This window comes from Ambystoma mexicanum, chromosome 7q (assembly GCF_040938575.1).
Source record: "Ambystoma mexicanum isolate Mex_15411 chromosome 7q, UKY_AmexF1_1, whole genome shotgun sequence".
NCBI classification, from domain to species: domain Eukaryota; kingdom Metazoa; phylum Chordata; class Amphibia; order Caudata; family Ambystomatidae; genus Ambystoma; species Ambystoma mexicanum.
Genome location: NC_090941.1, coordinates 568,253,182 through 568,273,854, shown reverse-complemented (window position 1 = coordinate 568,273,854; position 20,673 = coordinate 568,253,182).

Sequence of the window (20,673 nt, the reverse complement as noted above, 5' to 3'; positions counted from 1 at the left end):
GAGGCCATGGCATTCACTTGTTTACCAAAGGTGAGCGTGGAGTCTATGTAGAAGCCTAGGGTTTTAACTACTTTGGCCACAGTAATGATGTTGTTGTCAATTATGAAGGAGTCATAGTTGGGACCTAGTTTTTTGATGTTGGAGGGAGTGCCTAGAATGAGGAGTTCAGTTTTGTCATCATTCAGGCATAGACCATGGGAAGCCATCCATGCCTGGATGATGAGGTAGACTCTGTTCACAAAGGCCAAATCCTGGTCATAATCTCCCGTCAACGGGATGAGGATCTGTGTATCATCTGTGTAGTTAGTGTAGGTGATACCTAGACCGTCTAGATCATCGAAAAGGGGCTTTGTGAAAATATTGTAGAGGGTGGGAGATACACATGATCCTTGAGGAATGCCACATGAGATAGGTGCGGGGTCTGCAGCTGCTAGAGGAGAGAAGACTCGCATTGTCCTGTTATCTAAGAAGGACTGGATCCATGCGACTGCTTCATGGGAGAAGCAGGCTGCCGAGACCAGATGATTGCCAAGTATTGCATGGTCTACCAGATCGAATGCGGCCGAAAGGTCGAGGAGTAGTAGGAGTGAAGTCGTGCCTTTATCTCTTAGTGTGTTTATTCGTGCCTTAAGGTCTAGGAGTGCAGTCTCGGTACCATGCTGTGGTCTGAAGCCGGACTGTTGAACTCCTAGGAGGTGGTTTACTTCTCCAGCATGGGGTCTGGCATGGATTCATATGCTCATGAATATTCCCTGTCGTCAGGCTGGGAATCCTCGGTATAGAAAAAAAATCAGTATCAGTTTCGTTTCTGATCTGTCTTTCTCAGTAGTAACCAATCACTGGTCTCTGGGTCATACTGCCCCCAGCCAATGATTGCCCTCTCCCTAAGCCCCGCCTCTGGCAGCCATCCTCAGATTTTTACCGCACATTCAAGTGTTGGGAGTCCTCGTGCTGAAGCTCTCGAGCTTTTTCTGCGTTTTCACGCTTTTTCAGGAGATTTTTCTCTTTTTTCGGTTAAATAGAGCCTCAAGCTCCACCGTTTCTACATCCGATCAACGGGGATCCGTTTCAGAGTTTTCTACGCCCCTCAAGGGTGAAGATTTCGTCGAGTTACGCTTTTGGAGGATTCCAGAAGTTTCAAGGCCTACCCCGGACATGGCCCAGGAGAAAGGAAGCTCGACGCCCGGGAAGCTGTTCAGGACCTGCCCTGAATGCCTGCTTCAGAATGTTTTCAAGGAGGACGAGCATTTGTTATGCCTCTACTGTCTCCATGAGGACAAGACGCACAAGGAGAAGGACTGTGCGTTTTGTGGGAACATGTCGGAGCGGACCATGAAGGATCGCCACCTCCGTCTCGCCAACTGGCTGGAAGGGAAGAGCCCGTCAGGCGAGAAGAAGAAAAAGAAGTCTGAGCGGTCTTCTAAGTCCTGTGAGGGTGCCCCGACGACGGGGGCCCAACAAAAGGCTAAGCACCGCAGGCACCGGGAGCGCTGAACGGTCGGGCTCCTTGGCTGCCAGGCAGGGCGCTTACTCCCCGGCGCCATCAACCACGAGCCAATGCTCTGGCTCGGGTAAGAGGAAGTCCGAGAACCCGGCGAAGCTTCTGGAGAGTCCCCGGTCGATCTCGAAGATTCCGGCAAAAGGGGAGCGAGGCTCGGACCCCCCCCGCCCTCCCCAAGGTGAAGGCCCCAGGCATCCAGAAGGTGACGATGGCCTTAATTCACCCTGCTAAGACCTCGATTGAGGATTTTGCCGCGGCCCTGGCTCAGCCTGTGGAGGCTACACCAGTGGAGGCGCCCTCAGGACCCAGAGTCTCCCTGCCACCGCAAAGGGAGTCGTTTTTCAGGCCCATTGAGAAGCCCCCCACGAAGTCCTTGTTGGAAAAGGTGGGGGAGGGGCTGGTGGCCATCGTGGATACAGACACGACCTCTGAAGAAGAGCTCATTGAAGTCGTGGAAGAGGCCCAGTCCATCGGGAGGGATCCCAACGAGGGCGACGACGAGAGCGACGGTGTCGCCGACAAGGCTCCTCAAGAGCCCTCGCGCCCGTCGTTTCCGGCGCCGCAGGACACCTCGGCGGCCATTTTGTCAGCGATTCAGTCCTTATGCTCGGAGATAAGGACAAGGTTGCCCCTTCCCCCGACCGACGGAGGTACCTGAGCCAGACCTGACGGGGGAACCGGAGCCAGGACCTTCGGAGAGTCCACCGCATAAGAAGAGGTGGACGCATCCTACTCCACCTCTCCCACCTCTGCGGCCTGCTCTGCCTTCCCCCCGGTCTACTACCCACGGGGATGATACAGGCACGGACACCGCTACGACAGGTACAGATGACGACGGAGGCAACGACGGGACATGTCCCCCATCGCCCCCTGCTCGGGCGTCCCCGCCCGACGAGATTGGATCCTTTCATGCCATGATTTCCAGTGCATCTGAGCATTTTCAGCTCTGCCCAGAAGAAAAGAAGAACGAAGGGTTCCTTTACCAACGGTGCAAGGTTAAAAGGAAGACGGTCTCCGCCGTACCGCTTCTTGATGACATCTGGGATGAGGGGCTCGCCCTCCTCAAGAACCCTGCCACGGTGCCCACAAAGAGGGACCGGTACGAGAAGAAGTACCGGGTCCCCGACGCTGCCCCCTTGTGCCTTCGGGCACAACCTACCCCGGATTCGGTCATCTCGGCGGCGGCAGAGAAGAAAGCTGGGGGGGCATCGGCCTCGACATCAACTTACCCGCCGAACGGCGAGGGCAGGAAGCTGGACACGATGGGACGACGGATCATCTCATCCGCAGCGACGACTATCAAGGCGGCCAACGCCCTGGCTATCGTAGCCCGCTACGACAGGGAGTTGTGGTTCAAAATCGCCCCTCTGTTAGACTTCTTTCCGGACGCCAAAAGGGCTGAGGCCCTTGAAATCCTACAGGAGGGGGAGATTGCTTCGGACCACGCCATCACGGTGGCAACGGACATCGCCGACACCGGTTTCCGTCAGTTGGGCAACAGCGTTTGCTTGAGACGACGAGGATGGCTCAAGGCCACGGATTTCCGCCAGGACGTACAAACCAAGGTTTTGGACATTCCCTTCGACGGGAACAACCTGTTTGGGAAGGCGGTTGATGAGTCCCTTCGGGCCATCAAGACAGACACAGAGACTGCCCGGGCACTGGGAGTGCTCCAACAAGGACGGGCGTCCTTTCGGAGCTCCGGAGGCAGACAAGGTGCCTCCAAGGGATCCGGCAGTGGCTCCTCCACTTACCGCCAAGCGGCAAGATCTTCGTCCCAGGAAGCCTACAGGGGATGCGGCAAGTCAGGTGGTGCCCGTCGTCGTCGACAAGGAGGTCAAGGAGGCAAGGCGGCCTCCAAACAAGATTGAACCGACCGTGGGGTCGGGCCCCCGCCGACGCACCCCGGTGGGAGGCCGGCTGGCGAGGTTCGTCAGCGTGTGGGAGTCCATCTCCACCGACCGTTGGGTGCTGGACGCCCTGGCCCAAGGGCACGCCCTCAAGTTTCAGAAGAAGTGCCCTCGCGTTCCACCCGTGGCCAGGAAGGAAAATCACGTCCCTCAACTACTGTTGGAAGTAAGGGCGATGCTCAAGAAGGGTGCCATCGAGCTCGTCCCAAAGAGGCTTCGGGGCACCAGAGTTTACTCAAGGTACTTCCTCGTAAAAAAGAAGACAGGAGGATGGCGCCCCATCCTGGACCTACGACGACTGAACAAGTACATCAAGGCACAGAAGTTCCGTATGGTCCCCCTCCAGCATGTGCTGGGACAGCTGGAGGAGGGCGATTTCCTGTCGTCGTTGGACTTGGAGGATGCGTACTTCCACATCCCCATTCTAAAAAGACACCGAAAGTTCCTCAGGTTCGTGGTCCAAGGGCGGCACTACCAGTTCAAGGCCCTCCCGTTCAGATTGAAGTCGGCACCCAGGCTGTTCACCAAATGCCTCGCACCGGTGGCGGCGCGGCTGCGCCTACAGGGGATCCACGTCTACCCCTACTTGGATGACTGGCTCATCCGGGCAAGGACAAGGGAGCTCGCCGTGGAGCACACTGCGAAGACCGTCCAGCTGCTCACGGACCTAGGATTCTTCATCAACTTTCCAAAATCCCACCTGGTTCTGTCGCAAGTCGCCCTGTTTCTGGGAGCCAAGCTCGACACAGTGGCGCGGCTGGCCTTGCCGTCGGAGGAAAGGACCAGGACCATTCTGGGCAAGGTGCAGCGTCTGCTGGCCACGGACATGGCCAGGGTAAGATCTATCAAGTCCCTCCTCGGGATGATGTCCTCCTGCATTTATCTGGCGCGCCTTTGCAGGCTTCGGATGAGACCCTTACAGGAGTTCCTCGACGCGCGCTGGATCCAGTCGACGGGCAGCTTCGAGGACAGGATCCCTCTCAACGAGACGTTCCGTCAGGCGATCCGGTGGTGGGGTACCCGCTCCCATCTATCGGCGGGCACAGACTTTCAGACCCCAGCTCACCAGGTTACGGTGACGACGGATGCCTCCCTGGAAGGTTGGGGAGCACACTCCGGAGATCTTCACGCGAGAGGCCTTTGGCTCCCGGAGGAGAAGTCTCTCCACATCAACATCTTGGAGATCCGCGCGGTGTTCTGGGCCCTCAGGTCCTTTCGTCCGTCCCTCAAGGGCAAGGTGGTGAGGATCTTCACCGACAACACCACCACGATGTTCTACATCCGGAAGCAGGGCGGAACCAGGTCCCCGGCCCTATCCAAGGAAGCCCAGGATCTGTGGCATTGGGCCGTCGCCCAAGGGATGTTTCTGGTGCCTCTTCATCTGGCAGGAATAAAAAACACGATCGCCGGCTCACTCAGCAGGGAGCTGCGCTCGTGCCACGAGTGGGAACTACGCCAGGATCAAGTGGATCGACTCTTCCGACGATGGGGCGAACCCCAAATCGATCTCTTTGCGACGGTGACGAATTCCAAGTGTCGGAGGTTCGCCAGCAGGTTCCCCCAGCCGAGGAGCATGGGCGATGCTTTCTCGTTCCCCTGGGACGGCCTATTTCTTTATGCGTTCCCTCCGCTGCCGTTGCTGCTCCGGCTCATCAACCAGCTCAAGAGGTCCCGGTGCAGGATGATCCTTGTCGCACCGGCGTGGCCGAGGCAGATCTGGTTCCTGGACCTTCTGGACTTGTCAACATCCCCACCAGTCAAGCTGCCGACGGACGCAGACCTTCTCTCCAGAGAAGGAGGCGCCATTCTTCACCACAACCCGGAGTCGCTGAACTTGCAGGCCTGTCTCCTGCAGCACTAGGGTTTGGAGGGTACGACATCCCGGCCGACTGCAGAGAGGTTCTTGCAAAGGCCAGGGCGTCCTCAACTCTCAAGTGCTACGGACATAAACGGAAGAGGTTCTCTGTCTGGTGCCGTGCACAGAAGATTAACCCTCTGTGGATTACGGCCCCTCAAGTACTGCCGTACCTACTGTCGCTTGCCAAAGCTGGACTGGCTCACGCCTCCATCAAAATACATCTGGCTGCAATCTCCCGATATACCAGGACGACGGGACGGGCGTCCTTGTGGTCTCATCGCCTGGTGAAAGAATTCATGAAGGGACTTTTCCGATCATTCCCGCCGGTGAAGGCTCCTGCACCGGCGTGGGAGCTTAATGTGGTGCCTATGCATTCGGCGCCTTTGAAGTTCCTGTCCTGGAAGACAGCTTTCCTCGTGGCCATCACCTCAGCACGACGAGTGGGAGAGATCCAGGCCCTATCTTGCAAGCCTCCATACTTGACTTTTCATGACACGAGGGTGGTGCTGAGGACACACCCATCCTTTATGCCCAGGGTGCCGACGGACTTCCACCTCAACAAGCCCTTGGTGTTGCCAGTTTTCTTCCCGTCGCCTTCGTCGCCGGTTGAGAGGACTTTGCACTCGCTGGATGTAGCTAGAGCGCTGAAGTTCTACGTGGACCGCACAAAGAGTTTTCGGAAGACGTCACAGCTGTTTGTGAACTTTGGGACTGTGAATCAAGGGAAGGCTCTCTCGAAGACTTCCATTTCCAGATGGCTCTCCGGCTGCAACATGCACTGTCACCAGTTGGCAAACCGACAGCTGCCTGGCCATCCGAGAGCCCATTCGACCAGAGCGATCGCTGCTACCACGGCGTTCCTGTCTGGTGTGCCCCTGCTGGACATCTGCAGGGCTGCGACGTGGAGGTCGACGCACACCTTCACGAGATTCTACTGCGTCGATTTGGACTCCACGGAGGAGTCCAGGGTCGGCCAAGCAGTGCTGCGCAGCCTGTTCGCCTAAGGTGAGCCTGGTGAGGAGGTAAGAGTTGCTTAATGTTGAGTTGCTGTATTGCTTAATGTTGAGCCTGTTGCCACCTCCCGTGGTTGTGCATGTGTGTACTGCTATGTATTCTCTTATTCATGAGCATGTGAATCCATGCCAGACCCCATGCTGGAGAAGGAACAAGTTACTTAACTGTAACTGTTGTTCTCCAGCATGGGTCTGGCATGGATTCACATGCAAACCCTCCCGCCTACCCCTCTGCGGCTCTTCACTTGGTCATACTGCCACTTTACGTGCTACCAAATCTGAGGATGGCTGCCGGAGGCGGGGCTTAGGGAGAGGGCAGTCATTGGCCGGGGGCAGTATGACCCAGAGACCAGTGATTGGTTACTACTAAGAAAGACAGATCAGAAACGAAACTGATACTGATTTTTTTCTATACCGAGGATTCCCGGCCTGATGACAGGGAATAATCATGAGCATGTGAATCCATGCCAGACCCATGCTGGAGAACAACAGTTACAGGTAAGTAACTTGTTCCTTCCAGGTGGTGCTGAATTTGTAGGCAGGCTACTTTGTCCAGGATTTTCAGTAGGAACGGCAGAGTGGTAATGGGGTGGTAGTCGGTTGGGATGCAGGGGTCCAGTGTTTGCTTTTTGAGGAGGGGGGAGGATCCAGGAGTGTTTCAGGTTGCTAGGTATGGTACCTGATGTGAAAGAAGCGTTTATAAGTTTGGTGATGAAGGCACGGCAGCGTCTTTTATGATTTGGGCTGGACATGGGTCGCCGTGGCAATTGGAAGGTTTGAGAGTGAGGATGACTTTCTCAACTTCTTTAGTGGAAACTTTGCCAAAGTAGAAGAGAGGGGTGTCGTGTATGGGTGGAGAAGGAGTGGATTTCAGGGTAGGTAGTGAATTCGAGGTAGCCTTGGAAGGGGTGCCTGTGTTGACAGTATTTGGGATAGCTATGGAGGCTTTTTTGTTGTGGATCTTCGCCTGAAGCATTGTTATCTTATTGGCAAGGGCATTTTGTATGCCTGTGTGTTACACATGGGCACCGTCCCGCTCTGCTCAGCTCACGGCGCTCTCGATCCCGAAGAGGACAGCTGCCATTCCCTGCTTCCCCGTTCTGGAGGCGTTGGCGGTTGTCAGGGAAACCACGCCGCAGGAGTATGCTGCGTCGCAGGATCAGCTGACCTTGACGCTTCCTTGATCACATAAAAACACACGTGACTCAAGATATGGCGCTTCTAATTAGCGTTGCTTTTCCTCACCGTTGTTCTTGTGTACTGATTTGGATATTTTCCTGTGCTTGACTCAGGACTTGTTACCTGATTTCTATTTCGCGTGCCCCTCGTCTGTCAGTTAATTCACCGGCTGTTGACTGGAACTTTGGAACGCCTACTGACCTGCCTTCGGATTATCCTCCCGGCCATCCCACTCGAAGCCCGACTTTGGAACGCTTACTGACCTGCCTTCGGATTATCCTCCCGGCCAGCCCACTCGAAGCCCGACCTTGGAATGCTTATTGACCTGCCTATCGTCTTGTCCTGATCTGCCATTTCCCTCCTCTTTGCTGTTAGTGTATTACGTTACACTCTTCGATCCAGATCTTCTGTGGCATTCCCTCTAATTATTGGCTGAACGATTACCTCCATCTATCTTATTATTATCTTCAGCCTACCTACGGTAAGAGTTGAGAGCTACTTCTGGATTTGTCTTGTTCACCAATTGAAATCTGCTATAAAGGAGTATTAAGACAGACTTGTGATAGCTCAATTGTGCAAGCTGGACGCCTTGCTGATTCCTTGCACCACCCCGAACCTAGTTGCGACCCTTGTGCCGTTCGGGAAGCTACCCTCTACTAACCTTACCCGTTTGTTATTTTATACCTCCGTTGTGTTTCTCTTTTGGACATCTTCCAATCCATAAGGGGGTAAGAGTCTCTCTTTGGTTTTCTATCAGTATTATTCTCGTAACTAGAACTTCCAACACTACGCCCTGCTTTTCTTTCCTCTATTTAGAACTCTCAAACCACCAGCTGCCAACCCTCTTTCTGGTACTTACCCACTTCCTAGATCTCCATCAACCTTTAACGTTCTAATATTGCCTCTAACCTCTTTTCTTGTATTTTGCAGCTTGGTGTGGCGGTGTGGTTTTTTTCCCCGCTCTTTTGGGTAATACACCAACCTGCCTGTTCTACTTGACACAGTCAAGGGGGTTCATTATCTTAAAGAGCCGCCTCAAGAGAGGCAGTCTGGTCTGAGGGGTCCTTTTCGGACTATACTCAGCAGTGACAGAAGTTTCTGGTCCAGTCGGTGTTCCATTCTCTCAACGCCCCGGGCAGTCCTGCAGGCGGTGAGTAACAGAATTAGAAGCCAAAAAGAAAAGGACACCAAATGGAACCTTCGGAAACTCTAGCTCAAGTGATGCAGATGATGTCTGACCTAAGGGCTGATATGCTTTCTGCTCAAGACTCTCTGCGTCAGAGGGTGGATGACTTACAAGGCCTGGTAATGTCATCTGCCTCACAGGGGGCAGGTGCAACAGGTGCGTCTGCTTCCGGTTCAGGGTTCCCTGGTTCTCCAAAAGAACCGCCTTCAGTAGTGGTCTCTACTCCATCTCCCCTTGCCCCGCCTGTGCGCTTTACCGGGGACCCTAAGCATTACCGCACTTTTGTTAACCAATATAAACTTCACTTTCTTTGTTGGCCTTCATCTTTCCCTACATCCACCAACAAGGCTGCATTTGTGTTATCCCGTTTGGGGGGTACGGCAGCCGCATGGGCTAATCCGCTTCTGGAATCTAATAGCCATGTTCTTTATAATTGCGATGCCCTTCTCTCCGCTATGAGTAGAGTGTTTGATACCCGCTATACTACCCAATCTTCTGACCTCGAACTCCTCAAACTCAGACAAGGCTCTACCCCTCTCCTCGCATATTGTAACGCTCACCTGACTCCCACGGAGGCGCTGGCCTGATTTGGATTGTTGTGGCCTCTTCTAGGGTGATGCGCAGGACTCGGAAGATGGAATGGACCGGACCCCCAAATCTGGCTTGTCTGGCTCGTAGAAATATCCTTCTGTGTGTGAAAAGGGAGTATTAACAATCTGTGGGATAATGCGTAGGCCTCCCACTTCCCTTCTCACCCTCCACGAAACCCTTCTGCGATTCCCCGTGAAGTCTCACCTTAGGGTCTGAAAGGACGAGCTCTCCATCCTGCTTCTGATGCAGGGGCGCGTTGTTATCCAGTTACTTCACTGGATCTCGGATTGGTGAGAGTTCAAGTTCGCTTGAGATTTCTGGTAAGGTACCGTAAGAATTCTGTTGCAAGTTCAAGCTTTAAATAACCATTGTCCGTTTTCTCTATTTCAGGTGCTGAATGAAGATTCCGAGTTAGGAAATGGAACCGTCGAAGGAAAACTCTGGTGAGTTTTTGATGAGTGGTTCCTCTTGTGTTCTTGCATTAATGCACTAATGCTTGTGTCTTTTTCCCCTTAGGGGCCGGGGTTCGGAAATGCCGAAGATACGGCACCGACCCGAAGTGTGAAGAGATGTCCCAATAAATATCAGGTAAGTCTTTGATGAGAGTTCCGCTAATGTCCTTGCATTCGCTCACTAATGCTAATGTCTTTTTCCCCTTAGGGGCCGTGGTGCGGAAAAGCCGAAGAAACGGCGCCGACCCGAAGTGAAGAGGGATTGACCCAACAGGTAAGTCTTATGGTGGAAATTAAGCCTTTCTTATTCTCTTTCCTCGCTCACCTTTGTTCTTGTCTTTTTCTCCTTTAGGCGCTGAAATGCGGCGGATGATCCAGATGGTCGCTGATGGGCAAGAAGGCGCCTAGTAAAGGTGAGTGGAATGCGGCGCTGCAGCGAGCAATGCGATGTGCTTTTAAAAATGAATGTCTTCCCTTTAGGATCGTCGGCGAGATGACTCCGGAATGCGGCTTAAGCAGGTAATGTCTCTTCTTTCTCCTGTTCTCTTCTCTTCTCCCTTTACAGGTGTTCCAGGATGCTGTCGGGCATGGCTGGAGTCCGGATGCAGGAGCAGACACGGTGAGCGTCCAGCTGCTAGGTGCAGAACAACGCGAAGCGGGAGTTGCTGCTTGGGCGTGGCTTAAATAGCCTTCAAAGTAGTTCCAGGTATGTATTCTTCCTCTAAGGTATGTATTCTTCCTCCGGCCACACCAGTGTGGTAAAGTAGTCCCATAGGTAAAATAGTCCCATTCAGGCCTCTAGGTGGCCTGGATGTTGCAGCACGGTCTGCATCAGGTAAGTTCACACAAAGCACTTCTTCACACAAAGTCATCCTTTTTGAGCCTGGCGCCTATGGCGCCAGGACTGTTGTCCAACATGAGCCTGGCGCCAAAGGCGCCAGGACTGAGTCCAAAAGGCCCCTACCTGGGGCCGCTGGGACTTCCCCCGGGAACATGATGTCTGCCTCTGGGGTTGCTGAGCCCGGTCTGGCTCCTTGGGGGTAGGCATCATGACACATATTTGGCACGGTTTAATCAGTTTGTTGCTGAAACCGACTGTCCAGAGGAGAAGAAATCGGCGTTTTTTTACCAGGGCCTCCCTGAGGAACTAAAGGACACTTGTCTACTGTTCCAGTGGTCCCTATGGGTTTTACTGACCTACTGGATTTGGTACTTCAAATTGACGCTCAAAGAGCGGAACGAAAGGGTGAAAAGAGACCTATGTTGCCTCCTGTGGTCTCAGATTCAATACCTTCAACACCGTCCACCCCGGAACCCATGCAAATAGGCACCATCAGGGGTCCGTTGATTCCCGCTCAATGAGAACATCACAGAAAAAACAATCTCTGCATGTATTGTGGATCGGCAGACCACCTACCTGATTGTACCAAAAACCCCAAAAAGAAGGTGGGAAATGCCAAGTCCCGACAATAGAACAAGTCCCTTTGTCGGGAAAACCTGCCCTGGACTCAATCATTGCTAGTCCTCCTTCCTTGATTCACTTGTCAACAACCTTTTCTACTGTTCTGGGTTCGTCCTTTTCTGCCTCTGTGGTCATAGACTCAGGCGCCACGGGCAATTATATTGACCATGAATACGCCAAATCTTTTGGGGTGGTCTTAGTGGCTAAACCCCAACCGGAGTCGGTTAGTGCTGTTGATGGTTCAGCATTGGCCTCCGGAATGGTAGTCCAGCAAACCGAACCATTAAATATGAGTACTGCGGACGGTCATTCTGAGGTGATCACTTTCGATGTGATCAAAGCCCCATCCTACAGAATCATTTTGGGAATACCTTGTTTACAGTTACATAAGCCACATATCGACTGGGCATTGGGTGTCATTCAATTCCCTTCCGCCTTCTGCAACCATCAATGTTTCACTACACATGAGGTTGTCTCTAGCTCTACCAGTCGGTTGTTGGCGGCTGTTTCACCTTCTGTCGGAGCATTATCAATTGAGAGCACTCCACTGATACCTCGGGAGTACTCCTCCTTTGCCGACGTGTTTGACAAGAACAAGGCTGAGTCTCTCCCTCCTCATCGTATATATGATTGCCCTATTGAGCTGATTCCGGGCGCTAAGATACCTTCGGGCAGAGTCTACTCATTGTCTCTAAAGGAAGACCAGGTACTCGAGGAATATCTAGACAAGGCCTTAACTATGGGTTTTATATGCCCATCGACCTCTCCGGCGGCCTCACCCCTCATTTTTGTTCCTAAAAAAAGAAGGGGACCTTAGGCCTTGTATTGATTACAGGGCTCTCAACGCTAAAACTGTAAGGAATCAGTATCCTCTGCCTCTGATTTCGGTGTTACTAGATCAATTGGGTCAAGCTAATTATTTCTCCAAACTGGACCTACGCGGGGCGTACAACCTGGTGCGCATAAGAAGTGGAGATGAATGGAAGACCGCCTTCAAGACTCGTTTTGGCCTTTTCGAGTATCTTGTGATGCCTTTTGGTCTCTGCAACGCCCCAGCAACGTTTCAGGCGTTCATGAACGATGTATTCCGTGACATCCTTGATCAATATGTCATCATATATTTAGATGATATCCTCATCTATTCTCCATCTTTCACTGAACATGTTAAACACGTCTCCACTGTTCTCCAACGTCTCTGTGAAAACCAGCTCTTTGTCAAGGTGGAGAAGTGCATTTTTCACACTCAGGAAGTTGAATTTCTTGGGTTTGATAAACTAGCGAGGGCTGTCGAATGAGTTCCTCTAAGGTCAAGGCAGTATTGAAATGGCCGGTCCCAACTTCAATCAAGACACCGCAATCCTTCCTGGGATTTGCGAACTTTTATCAGCGTTTTATCCACTCCTTCTCTTCCCTGGCGGCCCCACTGACTGCTTTAACAAGTTCCAAAGTACCTTTCGTCTGGTCTGAAAAGGCCCAGGCGGCATTTGAAAGTCTTAAAGCGGCTTTTACTACCGCCCCTGTTCTTCAACATCCCAATCCGGAGCTGCCATTCTTTGTTGAAGCAGATGCTTCGGGTTTTGCTATTGGCGCTGTTCTTCTCAAGCTTGTCCTCAGACCGGAGATATCCACCCCGTAGCTTACTTCTCGGGGAAGCTTACAATCGATGAACAGAACTATGCTATTACCGAAAGGGAACTTCTGGCTATCAAAGAGGCTTTCGTCGAATGGCAACATCATCTATTGGGGGCCAAACATTCTGTCACGGTTTACTCAGATCACAGAAGTCTATTGGCCTTCAAATCTATGAAGTGCCTGACCGCTCAACAGGCTCGGTGGTAATTGTTCTTTACACAATTTCAATTTGTTATTTCTAATCGTCCAGCATGTCTTCAGGCGCGGCGGATGCTTTGTCCCGCCTACCATCGGGGATTCCCCGGCTCCGTCCTGAACCAACTCCTTTGCTACAGGACAATGTGGTATGTGGTTGCGCTGTGCAACCTTCTTTGCGGGCTATGCTGGAAGAATGGGTAACTTCCAACCCAACGCCTGTCTCAGATTACGAGCTTGAAATCCTTAATGGTTTACCCTACTTCAAAGGACGGATCTATGTTCCGCCTGGCCGGGCCCGCACCCTTGCTCTCCAATGGGCTCATGACTCAGCGGTAGCAGCACATCCTGGTCAACAAAAAACCATTGAGTCCTTGCGTAGATGGTCCTGGTGGCCTTCCACGACACGTGACGTCATTGACCATCTGGCCTCTTGTTCTATTTGTGCCCAATGTAAATCGTCCAGGTCCAAACTATGGGGTTGTTGCACCCGCTTCCGGTTCCATACAGACCCTGGCAGATGGTTGCCATGGATTTTCTGGTTGAACTGCCTACCATAAGAGGTTTCGATACCATCTTAGTGGTTATCGATTATTTCACCCGGTATGCCGTTTTCATTCCATGCTCCGGTCTTCCAACGGCCCCTGCGCTGGCGGAATCGTTTGTGGCCAACATCTTCAAAAGATTCAGACTTCCTTCAATCTTGATCTCCGATAGGGGATCACAATTTACTTCACACTTCTGGAGGGCTCTCACCGCTTCTTTGCTTGTTGATGGCAGGTGGTACTCCTCTTACCATCCTCAGACTGATGGTCTCACGGAACGTACCAATTCAACTATGGAGCAATACTTGCGCTGCTTATGTCTACAATACCAAAGTACTTGGTCGGCTGCCCTGCCTCAGGCAGAATTTGCCTACAATAATTCTATGCATTCTGCAACTACGATTTCTCCTTTCTATGCCTTGTATGGCTTTCATCCACTCTCTCTACCGCTGGATCCCACGTTACCCATAGACAACCCGGCAGCCCAAATTTGTGTGCGGGACATGGATCAGTTGTATCGTGATGTGCAGGGACATTGTTACGGGCCCAGGTACGGGCCAAGAGATTTGCGGATGCCCATCGCACCTCTGCTCCAACTTATACCGCGGGCATGTCAGTCTGGTTGTCTTCTCGTCATTTACGCATTCCCGGCAAGAGGGCTCTCTTACCCTGTTTTGTGGGTCCTTTTCGGGTATCAGCCGTGATCAATCCTGTGGCGATGCGCCTGTCTTTACCAGCCTCCTGGAGGGTTCACCCGGTGTTTCATGTTTCCCTATTGAAACCCTGCCCGCCCGACACCCGCCTGCAGGTCCGTCCTACGCCTGTTCTGGTAGACGGGGAGGAGGAGCTTGAGGTGGCCCGGATCTTGGATGTCAAGTTCTCCAGGGGTTCCTTGTATTATTTGGTTGATTGGAAGGGCTATGGGCCAGAGGATAGGACTTGGGAGCCCATGTCACACATCCACTCACCTGACCTCTTGCGGGAGTTCCACATTTCCCGGGGGTTGCCGCTCTCTTTGGGGGCGGATGCTGTTACACATGAGGTAGTGAATTTGTGGTAGCCTTGGAAGGGGTGCCTGTGTTGACAGTATTTGGGATAGCTATGGAGGCTTTTTTGTTGTGGATCTTCGTGTCATGATGCCTACCTCCAAGGAGCCAGGTCCGACCCAGCAACCCCAGAGGCAGGCATCATTCCCCCCAGGGAAGTGCCAGCGGGCCCAAGCTGGGGCCCTTTGGACACAGTCCTGGCGCCTTAGACGCCAGGCTCATGTTGGACCCCTGTCCTGGCGCCTTAGGCGCTAGGCTCATAAAGCTAGACATGTGTTCAAGTGTTTTAATGTGCACTTACCTGATGCAGACCATGCTGCTACATCCAGGCCCTCTTGAGGCCTGAATGGAACTACTTTACCTGTGGGACTACTTTCCACCTGGGTGTGGTCGGGGAAGGATACATACCTGATCGGTGGAAGGATACATGCCTGGAACTTCTTCCAAAGCTATTTAAACCACGCCCGATCAGCAACTCACGCTTCGCGTTGTTCTGCTCCTCGCAGCTGGACGCTCACTGTGTCAGCTCCTGCATCTGGACTTCAGCCACGCCTGTCAGCATCCTGGGTCGCCTGCAAAGGGAGATAAGAGAGAATTGGGGAGAAAGAAGACCTTACCTGCTAAAGCTGCATCACGGGGACATCACACCGACGATCCTGAAAGGGAAGACATCATTTTAAAAGCATTTCGCTTCGATCGCTGCAGCGCTGCATTTCACTCACCTTTCCTGGGCACCTCCATCTTCAGCAGCGATTATCCGGATCCGCACCCACTTCCCAGAGCCTAGAGAGAAAAGACAAGAAAACAAGGTGAGAGAAGGAAGGGAAATAGGAAAAGCTCAGTTTCCTTCTAAGACTTACCTGTTTGGTCATTCCCATTTCATTTCGGGCCCTGCTGCTTCCTGGCATTCCGGACCCCGGCCCCAATGGGGAAAAAAGACAAAGGCATTGAATGAGCGAATGCAAAGACATTACCTGAACGCTCATCCAGAACTTACACTTCGGGTCGGCGCCATATCTCCGGCAATTCCGAACCCCGGCCCCTAAGGGGAAAAAGACATAAGCATTAGCGCTTGCTGCAATAAGACAATGAACATTATTATTAAGCTTGAACTTTTGAACTTGCAACAGAACTCTTACAGCGCCTTACCTGAATAGTCAAGCTTATTTGAACTCCCATCAAACCTCAATCCAGTGAAGTAACTGGGTTTCAACGCGCCCCTGCATCAGAAGCAGGATGGAGAGCTCATCCTTCCTGACCCTAAGGTGAGACTTCACGGGGAATCGAGGAAGGGTATCGTGGAGGGTTGGAAGGGAGTGGGAGGCTAGAGCATTATTCCGTCAGTAGGTAATACTCCCTTTTCACGCACAGGGGAATATTCCTGCGAGCCAGTGAGTCCATCTTCAGAGTCCTGCGCTTCACCATTGAAGAAGCATCAGCACTCAAAGCCAGACCTGCGCCTCCGTGGGAATCAGGTGAGCGTGACAGAACGCGAAGCCTACCCACAATTTCCCACCCGGGCGCTATGGAGACTTCCGAGACAGATCAGCTGGCCCAGCTTTTGGGGGAATTACGGGCAGAAGTGCACTCAGCCCGCCAGGAGACTAACGCTCTCAAAAGAGAACTGATCCTATCCAAGGAAAGAACAGATGACCTGGCCAAAAGGTTATTGCAGGCCCAGGCAGGGCACACTCCTTTACCTAATTCCGGAGGTACTTCCACATCAATGGGTTTGAATAACCCGGTACAAATCAATCTACCTGAACACATGCCTTTGGCCCCGCCAGAACGTTTTGCGGGGGATCCCAAGAAATATGCCGTCTTTATGAACCAATGTCGTTTACACTTTCTATGCAGACCCGGGGCCTTCCCTAACGATCAGACCAAGGTAGCCTTTATACTATCTTACCTCAGTGGCAGTGCTGCCGATTGGTCTATTCCATTGGTAAATCAGGATGATCCCATTCTCCAGAATTTTCAGGGTTTCCAGGCCAGCATGGAGAGATTGTTTGCTCGACACTCTCAAGGACAGGCCCTTGATAACGAACTGCTATCCTTACGACAAGGTAATCAGGATCTCTGTCCTACGTTGCCACCTTTAATAGACTGGTTGTGGAAACTGGATGGCCAGAAAACAAAAGGATCACATTGTTTCATCGAGGCCTGCGCGGAGAGCTTAAGGATGTTGTAGCTCAGATAGTAGATCCACCCCAGGTCTGCGCAGACTACATAGACTTGGTGGTTCAACTTGATCACAGACTTCAAAACAGAAAAGCAGATCGGTTCAAGTACGAAACCCGAGTACCGATCAAAACCCACGCTAACTCCAAGAGTTCCGACGTATCTGAACCTATGCAAATCGGCGGTGTTAAAGGACCATTAACGCAGAAGGAACGAGAGAGAAGGCGGCAAAAGCAACTTTGCCTGTATTGCGGGACTTCCGGTCACTTTCTTCGAAATTGTCCGGTTAAACCACCTAAGAAGGTTGTTGGAGCCACTGATAACGATTTATTGACACCTGATTCGGGAAACGACCTAGCCCGACAAGCGTAGGGGTCCGCTTGCCGAGCTTGAAAACAAACTCTTTGACCTCGCATTTTGTCATGCCAATGGTGCTCGTGGACCCAAAACAGCCTCAGCTGTTGCATGCTATAAAAGCATACATCGACAGTGGAGCTATTGGAAATTACATAGACCGTGAATTGGCTTCCAGGATTAAGCTCCCTCTCCGCCCGAAAGTAACCCAAGATGTCATTACTACAGTAGATGGAACCGAAATAGCCTCAGGGCCTGTAACGCATTCCACTGTTGAAATGACCCTGGTGGGTCAGGATGGACATCGGGAAGCAATCGTGTTTGATGTGATCAAGGCCCCACAATTTCAAGTAATTCTTGGAATTCCTTCGTTAGAAACACATAATCCCAGAATTGACTGGCGAGCAAAGAAGATAAGTTTTCCTGATTGTGAACCAACTTGTTACCCAAGAAATCCAGTTATGGGTCTAGCCTCAGCAACTTCCACCCCTGTACAGCTACCGTCAGAATACCAAGAATTCCAAGACGTTTTTCAGAAGGAACAAGCTAACACGTTACCTCCCCATCGGTCTTATGATTGCCAAATCGATCTGGTACCCAATGCTCAACTACCTTGTAGAAGGATTTATGCTCTTACGGAACCTGAGAACCTACATTTGCGTCAGTATTTAGATCAGTACCTAGCCAATGGTTTTATTCGCCCGTCCAAGTCTCCTGTCTCCTCAGCTCTGTTCTTCGTGCCGAAAAAAGAGGGCGACCTTAGAACATGTATAGACTATCGCGCCCTAAATCAAATAACGATTAAGAATCGTTACCCTCTGCCCCTGATCCCTGAGCTTATCGACCAGGTGAAAGACGCTTGTGTGTACACCAAGTTAGATCTCCGAGGAGCTTATCACCTGGTGCGTATAAAAGAAGGCGACGAATGGAAGACTGCATTCCGCACCAAATTTGGGCTCTTCGAATATCAGGTGATGCCCTTCGGTTTGTGCAATGCACCTGCCGCCTTTCAGTACTTTATGAATGATGTTCTTCGGGAACTTATCGAAGTCTGTGTCATTGTTTATATTGACGACATCCTGGTGTACTCTTCTTCAGAATCCGATCACAGAAAACATGTTAGGGCAGTTCTTGAGAAATTGCGCCAGCACAGACTATTTGCAAAGCTCGAAAAATGCGTTTTTCATACCACAGAAGTGGAGTTTCTCGGATTCATCCTGACACCTCAAGGAGTCCGAATGGACTCGCGAAAGGTGGACGCCATCCTCAAATGGCCATCTCCTAGCTCGGTGAAGGGAGTTCAGAGCATGCTCGGCTTCGCCAATTTCTATCGAAGATTCATCCCGGAATTTTCCCAAACAGTCCAACCCATCACAGCTCTCCTAAAGAAAAACAAACGCTTTGAATGGACTCTTGAGGCCGAACAAGCCTTTCAGGACCTGAAAACCAAATTCACCTCTGCACCTATATTGAAGCACCCGCACCCAGATCTCCCTTACATTGTGGAAACCGACGCATCCAGTTCGGCCATGGGAGCTGTCCTGTCGCAAAGTGACCCAGAAACTAACCGACTACACCCTGTGGCCTTTTGGTCCAGGAAATGTTCTCCTCCTGAAATCAACTACGCAATTACCGACAAAGAGTTACTGGCTATTAAATCTGCTTTCAAGGCTTGGCGTCACTACCTTCTCGGGGCAAGACACACCATCACCGTAATTACGGACCACAGAAATTTACAGTATTTAAAGACGGCCAAAGCTCAATCTTCGCGACAACTTCGATGGGCTCTATTCTTTGCGGAATTTGATTTTGTAATTACCTATCGCCCTGGCTGCAAGAATGGTAAAGTGGACGCCTTATCCCGGATTGGCATGGAAGAACCCAATTCGAGTTTAGAACCTGTGCCAATCATACCTGAACAAAGAATCTTAGGCCTAACTTCATTGCAAACTATTGAGGACATCCAAACGCAAGTAAAACAACTTCTAGACTCTTCAGCCTTACTGGAATGGAGTCAAAAGGGTCCTCATTACACCGTTAAGGATGACTTACCCTACTTCCAGGAGCGGTTGTTTCTGCCTAGTAAAGAATTGCAAGAACTTGTTATTGCCCATCATCATGAATCATTAATGGAAGGACACCCTGGTATCGCTAAAACGGAGGAAAAAATCAAACGCCACTTCTGGTGGCCTTCTTGGAGAAAAGACAAAGTCTTTTGTATTGTTTTGCGGAATTTGCGCCCAAAACAAGGGTCAAAAGAAAAGGCCAGCCGGCCTACTTCAACCCTTGGACATTCCACCGGCACCATGGCACACCTTGTCAATGGACTTTATAACTGACCTGCCTCCTTGTGCTGGTTACAACACTATCCTTGTAATTGTGGATCTATTCTCCAAAATGGCCCACTTTATCCCTTTAAAAGGTTTGCCTTCAGCTTCCACCTTGGCCAAGGAATTTCTGGAGAATATAGTTCGCATACATGGTTTTCCTTCCATATTAGTCTCGGATCGTGGAAGTCAATTTATCTCCCATTTTTGGAAGAAATGTTGCCAACTAGCACAAATAGATGTGCGGTTATCCACCAGCCACCACCCCCAGACCGACGGACAAACCGAGAGAACCAATCAGACTCTCGAGCAGTATCTTCGGTGCATGTTACACCAATCCGAGTTAAATTGGAAAGACATCCTTTGGATCGCAGAATATGCATACAACAATTCAGTGCATTCTGGAACCGGACAAACTCCTTTTTATACTTTGTATGGTCACCATCCTCGGACCTCTGACCTAGATCCACCTCTGACCCTGGAAATGCCCGCAGTAAATCATCTGCATTCCACAATAACCCGAGCCTTCAAAGAAGCTGCAACTCATTTACAGCAAGCCAAGAAAAAGTATAAAGAAAATGCTGATTTGCACCAAAGTAAAACTCCTCCTTACCAAGTAGGAGACCAGGTATGGCTAGCAACGAAACATTTACCCCTCAAGAGCCCGCGAACCTTCAATCCCAGATTCATAGGACCTTATCCCATCAAGGCTATAATCAATCCTGTGGCCTTTAAACTGGATTTACCGTCTAACATGCGTATTCATCCAGTTTTTCATGCATCACTTTTGAAGCCAGTACAACCAGGGACCCGACTGTCCAAACCTCCAGACCCAGTTCAAATTGAAGGGGAATTAGAATTCGAAGTTAAAGACATTTTAGACTCCAAGGTGTTAAAGTCAAAACTCTTCTATCTTGTTGACTGGAAGGGATATGGACCTCAGGAGAGATCGTGGGAGCCTAGTAACCATGTTCACGCACCTCGATTAATACAAAGGTTCCACCGGAGATTTCCAAACAAGCCAAAACCCCCGGAGGGAACAACCTTGGGAGGGGTCTTGAGGGGGGATACTGTCATGATGCCTACCTCCAAGGAGCCAGGTCCGACCCAGCAACCCCAGAGGCAGGCATCATTCCCCCCAGGGAAGTGCCAGCGGGCCCAAGCTGGGGCCCTTTGGACACAGTCCTGGCGCCTTAGGCGCCAGGCTCATGTTGGACCCCTGTCCTGGCGCCTTAGGCGCC